Here is a 7,275-nt window from a genome sequence, read left to right as displayed (position 1 = left end):
TGCCTGTGAAGCTGTCGCGTTTTGGGAAAGGCCCGGTGCCTGTGAAGAAGGCAAATGCCAGTGAAGCTCGCCGCCCATGACACTCTCACGTAATAATGAGTGGGGTTGTACACGCCCCGGAGTTTATGGAGTGCCGCCCTCGGGCCTCGGGGGCTCCCGCCCACGCCCAGTGGTAGCACTTAGCTCCATGCTGGTGAGAAGACGTCGAAGACTAGAATAGGTGCCGGACGCGGCTTTCCCATTTGCTTTCTACAGTTGGCTTGTTTATTCCCGTTTGAAGTTTTATTGAAGCTGTTGGTGTTCCTGGCTTGTGAATCTTTGCCTTTTTCACTCGCTTGCCTCGTTTTCTCTCGCACAAGTCTCGCGAGGGAGGTTTGCGGGTGCCCTCGCGAGTGTTTTCTGCCCCGGTCATTTGGAGCTTTCCTATCCGAGTCCTCTACGGGAGCACCCCTCCTACTCAATGCCTCATGGGCATCGTGACACGAGCCCAGGACCTGGACCGATCACCCCCACAACCAAGACCGAAAGTTACCCCTCCTACTGATCCTTGCAGGGCACAAAGCGTGCGGCCAGGCCACGGCCTCGGGAGGCGAGGATCGCGTCAAGCCCCACAGAGCTAAAATAATTCCCACACATGGGTATATGGCGCGGGAACACAGCGCAGAAATAGCGGAAGTAGCATGATAGTTAACAGCAGCAGTTCTAACACGCCCCCGCGGGGCCCTATACTACCTTCTATTTTTGCGCGGGAAAAGAAGGAAAACAAAATGGGCGCGATTCGTCCCGCACCAACCCACAGCGAAGGCGGGCGTGACGGCGCGGGGGCTGGTCGCGGCCACCGCTAGAGGAGCTGCTGCCTGAGAGGGAGTCGCCGAAGCTCAGCGAACCCCGAACGCGGCCGCCTGCACACCGGTCGCCGTCTTCATCCTGGTCAGTACCAGGGCTGGGCAGGCGGCCGCGGTCGTTGTCTTCGGGGCAGCACCCAGCACGGCGACCGTCTTCCCCGAACACCCTCACGTAGAGGGTGGCGTCGCCATCGAACTTGAAGTGCAGGGTGCACCACTGGCCTAGGCCGTGCGCGCGGGCAAACGTTTGCCAGCCGCGGGTCAGGGCCCCATTCCCAGAAACGGAGACTTCCAACGAAGCCCAGGAGGCCCTGCTGCAGTAGCCGTCCGCCTGGAGCCAGAAGCCGCACCGGTTGCTGGCCGGCAGTTCATCTAGGAAGAAACGGGGGAGCTGGAGCCGGGTGCTGGTTGGGTCCGCTGGCCACACGACGAACTACGGCAGCACCTCTGCAGAGCGAAAGCGTGGCCTAGGGGGCGCACAGCCACGGCGTGCGCCCCATCGGCGGCCGGGCGCTTACCACCGCACAGGGAACCGCCTCCATGGCCGCGAGAAGCCACTACGGGGACCGTGGAATACTTGCGAGGGCGGCCTCGGCCGCGCTTGGCCGGGGGGGAGTCAGGCCCAGCCTGGGGGGCCTTTCCTTTCTTCGCGGCCGAGAATCTCTTTGGAGCCATGGGAGCGACGAGTAGCCAAGAAGAAGAAAAGGAGCGGCAAGAATGGACGGACTGAGAGGACTCGCGCGACCCCGTACATATAGACGGAGGAGGCCAACCGCCGAGCACCACGATCGCAGGTAATCATGACCGGTTTCTCTGCATGCAGGGACTTATCAAGTCGTGCGGTCGCCGAGGCATCATGGGGAAGCGCAGACGCCCACATCCAATCAATCGCCATGCGGCGCCCAAGGCCACAGGCTGTTGGGGACTGCGGCGCTTCGTGCTTGCCTCTTCGCTTCCCTGCTAGTCCAAGCCCGGGCACACCTTGGCTGCCCACGTCCCCAGACTTGCCTGCCTGCGGCCTGCGGCGTGGCTCAAGTGGGGGCCCAGCGTGGCCCATCTTCATCAGCTCAAGCTCAAGACCCTCGCGAGGGGTCAAGCCTCGCGGGGCAGATGACCGGAAGCTTCCTCAAAGGTAGCCTCATCAGGCAGGCTCGCGAGGAGGCGGAGAGATCAAGGCGGGGATACCTCACGAGGAGCCCGTGACGCAAGCCATGACGATCGAGACCAGGCGGGCGCTGGCCTGTGCAGTGTCCTTGTTTCCCCTTTGGTGCAAAGGGCGCAAGCACAGGCCAAGATATCGAGCAAAGGTTACCATTCTGGTGCAACAAGACCAAGACCAACAGAGCGGCAGGACGGAGGTCACCGTGGAGTCCAAGAGGGCGTCATCACTAGTACTTTTGGCAGCCGAAGACCACCTTTGGTCACGATAACTTGTACTAGATGTCCCCCTTCAGAATGGCCAATTGTTGGCGCCCTTCCCACTCATTATTTGAGGAGAGGCCCAGGGCCTCTATAAGTAGAGCTAGCCACACAGAGTAGAGGGACATCTAGAAATCTGGTAGAGCCCTAGCAGAGAGAGAGAGAGAGAGAGGCGATTGAACTCACCCAAGCAGTTCATCGCACCAGCTCTAGAACACCTCTCGCGAGGCTGTTCTCCCCTTGTACTGTTCCTCATCAGCCCCTGTGGCAATCCACCACACTACATACTAGAGTAGGGTATTACACCACAACGGTGGCCCGAACCAGTATAAACCTTGTGTCCCTTGTGTTGTTCGTTGTTCCCAGCTTAGATCACGCGAGGAGATTGGGCGTAGATCGATAGGGGAGAGATTTCCGCGTGCACCCCAGTGTTCGAACCTCAAGGGTCTGCCGGAACCCGAAATCCGACAATAGCAAGATCCTCCTCTATAGGCAATTTGATAGAAAGGTTATGCAGAATGTCTAGGAAAGTGTTAGGCAGCACCGGCTTACGCTGAGACCCTAACCGACTTAAAGCATCAGCCGCCTCATTGTTCCTGCGATCAACATGTTCGACTTGATAACCCTCGAAGTGACCTGCGATAGTATCGACCTCCTGACGATAAGCCGCCATGAGTGGATCTTTAGAATCCCAAGTGCCAGAAACTTGCTGAGCTACCAGATCTGAGTCGCCCAAGCACCGCACCTATCTTAAGTTCATCTCCTTAGCCATCTGAAGACCATGGAGCAAGGCCTCATACTCAGCTGCATTATTAGTACAAGGGAACATCAGCCGCAGAATGCAAGAAAATTTATCACCTCGTGGGGAAGTCAATACAACTCCAGCCCCCGAGCCTTCCAACTGCCTGGACCCATCAAATTGAATAGTCCAATATGTGTTATCCGGCTTCTCCTCAGGCATCTGTAACTCCATCCAATCACTGATGATATCCACAAGTTCTTGAGATTTGATGGTTGTACGAGGCACATACTTTAAACCATGAGGTCCAAGCTCAATGGCCCATTTGGCTACCCGACCTGTGGCTTCTCTGTTTTGGATGATATCCCCTAAAGGGGCAGAACAAACCACAGTGATAGGATGACTCAGAAAATATTGTTTTAGCTTCCGGCTAGCCATAAAAACCCCATACACAAGCTTCTACCAATGTGGATACCTCTGTTTGGACTCAATAAGGACCTCACTGATAATAGTAAACAGACCGTTGAACCGGATATTCTTTGCATGTTTCATTCCTTTCCACCACAATGGCAACACTGACAGCTCAGCTATTGGCAGCCACGTATAACAGCAAGGGTTCCTTGTCAATGGGAGCAGCAAGAACATTTCTTCAAGGACTCGAATGCCTGATCAGCAACATCACTCCAGACAAAGTGATATGTCTTCTTCATCATCTGGTACATAGGAATAGCCTTCTCACCCAACCGGCTTATAAACCGGCTTAAGGCTGCAATACGACCCACCACGTGCTGAACATCATTAATACACGCCGGCTTAGCCAGAGAGGTGCTAGCTTTTATCTTCTCTGGGTTAGCCTCAATACCCCATTCTGAAACAAGAAAACCCAAAAGGTTGCCAACTGGCACACCAAAAACACACTTGGTCGGGTTAAGCATCATCTTATAAACCCATAGGTTGTCAAAGGCTTCCTTCAAGTCATCAATCAGGGTCTCCTTCTTCCTAGATTTCACCACAATATCATCCACATAGGCATGAACATGGCACCCAATCTAATTATGAAGGAAATTCTGCACACATTGCTGGTAAGTCACCTGGGCACTCTTGAGCCTAAAGGGCATAGACACATAGCAGAAGGCTCCAAACATAGTGATTAAAGCTATCTTCTCTTGGTCCTTAACTGCCATCTTGATCTGATGATAATCAGAATAAGCATCCAAAAAGCTCAAATGCTCACAACCCGTAGTAGCATCAATAATCTCATCAATACGAGGGAGAGCAAAAGGATCAGTCGGACAAGCCTTATTGAAGTCCGTGTAATCCACACACATACGCCAAGTGTCATTCTTCTTAAACACCAGCACCGGGTTAGCCAACCACTCAGGATGAAAAACTTCAACAATGAACCAGCCACCAAGAGCCGGGCCATTTCTTCACTAATGGCTTACGCCTCTCTTCATTAAAACGGCGAAGAAACTGCTTGACCGGTTTAAACTTTGGATAAATATTAAGAGTGTGCTCAGCGAGTCCCCTCGGTACACCTAGCATGTCAGAAGGTTTCCATGCAAAGGTTTCCCAGTTCTCACGGATGAACTCGATGAGCGTGCTTTCGTATATCGTATCCAGATTAGCACTGATGCTAAACTGCTTGGATGAATTGCCAAGAACGAAAACAACCAGCTTAGTGTCATTTGCCGACATAAACTTCAAGACCGGATCATGCTCCGTACTTGGCTTTTTCAAAGAGGTCATATCTGCTGGGTCAACATTGTCTTTATAAAACTTCAACTCCTCTGTTGGGCAGATAGACTCAGCATAAGCAGCGTCACCTTCTTCACACTCCAAGGCTATCTTGCGACTCCCATGCATTGTTATAGTGCCCTTCTGACCCGACATCTTTAGCTGCAAGTAAACATAAGCTTAGCATAAGCCGGTCGCCCAAATAGAGCATGATAAGGGCTCTGGATCTTAACCACTTCAAAGGTCAACGTCTCAGATCTGGAACCATAATCATCTCCAAGACCAACCTCCAGGGCTATCTTACCAACTGGGTACGCTGACTTACTAAGCACTACACCATGAAAGATAGCGTTCGATGGTTTAAGATTTTTATCAGTCTATCCCATGCGACGGAAAGTTTCATAATAAAGAATATTGATGTTGCTACCTCCGTCCATGAGTACCTTAGTGAATTTATATCCTCCAACCTGAGGCGCCACCATCAAAGCCAAGTGACCCGGATTATCAACCCGGGGCGGGTGATCTTCACGACTCCACACAATGGGCTACTCAGACCATCGTAAGTAACGGGAAACCACCGGCTCAACGGCGTTCATAGCCCTTTTATGGAGCTTCTGATCCCTCTTGTATAAACTTGTGGTGAAGACATGGTACTCCCACTATTCAACTGCTTCGAGTTACTCTGGTACCCAGATTGCTTTTGCTAATTCCCCTGACCGGACTATTAACGATAACCACTCTGATTGCCTTGATTGCTTGGGTGACCCTCGAAACCGGAATTAGAACCGCCACCACCATAACCCGGACCATGAAAGCCGTAACCTGAGCCGCCGCCCGGCCCATGATTATTCTGGAAAAAAATTGCATTTTTGAACTCCCTCATAATTCGGCAGTCTTTTCAAAGGTGACTGCACGGTCTTTCCCGCGTACCATGCTTTGGGCAAGGCTCATTCATCATCTGCTAAAGATTGACATTGCCCCCTCCTCCTCGAGGAGGTGGCTTTCCCTTACGACGCTAACCATTATCCTGTGTGTTGGTGTTGGCCACATAATCTGAATTACCATCTGCTTTGCGCTTTCCATTGCCCCCCTGACTCGCAAGGTTATGATGCTGGTCCTTGGTGTTGCCAATCTTCTTTATCTTTCCCGTCTTTTCATCATCAGACGCGGGGTCCTTAGTGTCGGCGTTCTGGGAACGGGGGTCCCCAGACTTGCCTGCCTACGGCCTGCGGCGTGGCTCAAAGGGGGGCCCAGCACAGCCCATCTTCATCAACACAGACCCAAGACCCTCACGAGGGGCCAAGCCTCGCGGGGCGGACGACACGGAGCTTCCTCAGGCATGGCCTCACCAGGCTGGCTCACGAGGAGGTGGAGAGATCGAGGCGGGGTACCTCACGAGGTGCCCGTGACGCAAGCCATGACGACCAAGGGCGCCAGGCGGGCGCCAGCCCGTGCAGTGTCCTCCTTTCCTCTTTGGTGCAAAGGGGGCAAGCGCAGCCGCGGAGTATCGAGGCATCAGGCAAAGGTTGCCATTTCGGTGCAACAAGACCAAGACCAGGAGGACTGCAAGATGGAGGTCATCGTGGAGCCCAAGATGGCGTCACCACCAGAGCTTTGTGCAGGCGAGGACCAACTTTAGTCAGGATAAGTGTACCAGATGTTCCCCTTCAAAATTGCCAATTGTTGGCGCCCTTCCCGCTCAATATTTGGGAAGAGGCCCAGGGCCATTGCCTATAAATAGGACCAGCCACCCACAGGGAGAGGGGGTTCGGGTTCAGGTTCGAGATCGAGCATCGAGGATCAGGGATCGGATCGAAATCAGAGAGAGAGAAGGGTGACTGAACTCCTCCTAGCAGTTCGTCCCCCCCAGTGAAGAACAGACTCTCGCGAGGCTGTTCTTCCTTGTATTGTTCATCATCATCAGCCCAAGAGGCAATCCACCACACCACACACTGGAGTAGGGTATTACACCACAACGCTGGCCCGAACCAGTATAAACCCTGTGTCTCTTGTGTTGTTCTTTCCATAGCTTAGATCTTAGCGAGGCGGAGGGGTGCAGGTAGGTAGAAGGCGAAATCTCCGTGCGCACCCCAGTGTTCGAACCTCAACGGTCTGCCGGAACCCGAAATCCGACATTTGGCGCGCCAGATAGGGGTGCGCCGGAATTCATCTTCCACCACCCCGTTCCCCTCCGACCATCGCGCCCATGTCTGACGCTCGTCGGGCCCGCGCCGAGCGCCGGGCCGCTATGGCTTCCCGCGTTGCCCAGACGGCTCCTGTCGGCGGGCGTCCTCGCCATTCCCCGTCACCTGCCGTCAACGTCGCCACCGGCCCGGCGGGGGACGAGCAGCAGGCATCGTCTCAGCATCTGTCAGTGCGGTAGGATGGCCGCACCGCTGCACTCATCGCGGCAAACGAGCTCCTGCACTACCGTCCCGTCGACGACGTCTACGAAGAATGGCTCGACCGCGTCGCCGAGCTCGTCCGCACCGCAGGGGGCTCTCCTCCGCCGTCCATTCCGCTGCACCGCACCCT

This window comes from Triticum dicoccoides, chromosome 6A (genome assembly GCF_002162155.2).
Source record: "Triticum dicoccoides isolate Atlit2015 ecotype Zavitan chromosome 6A, WEW_v2.0, whole genome shotgun sequence".
NCBI classification, from domain to species: domain Eukaryota; kingdom Viridiplantae; phylum Streptophyta; class Magnoliopsida; order Poales; family Poaceae; genus Triticum; species Triticum dicoccoides.
The sequence above is the reverse complement of the archived record's forward strand: the minus strand, read 5'-3'. Positions refer to the sequence as shown.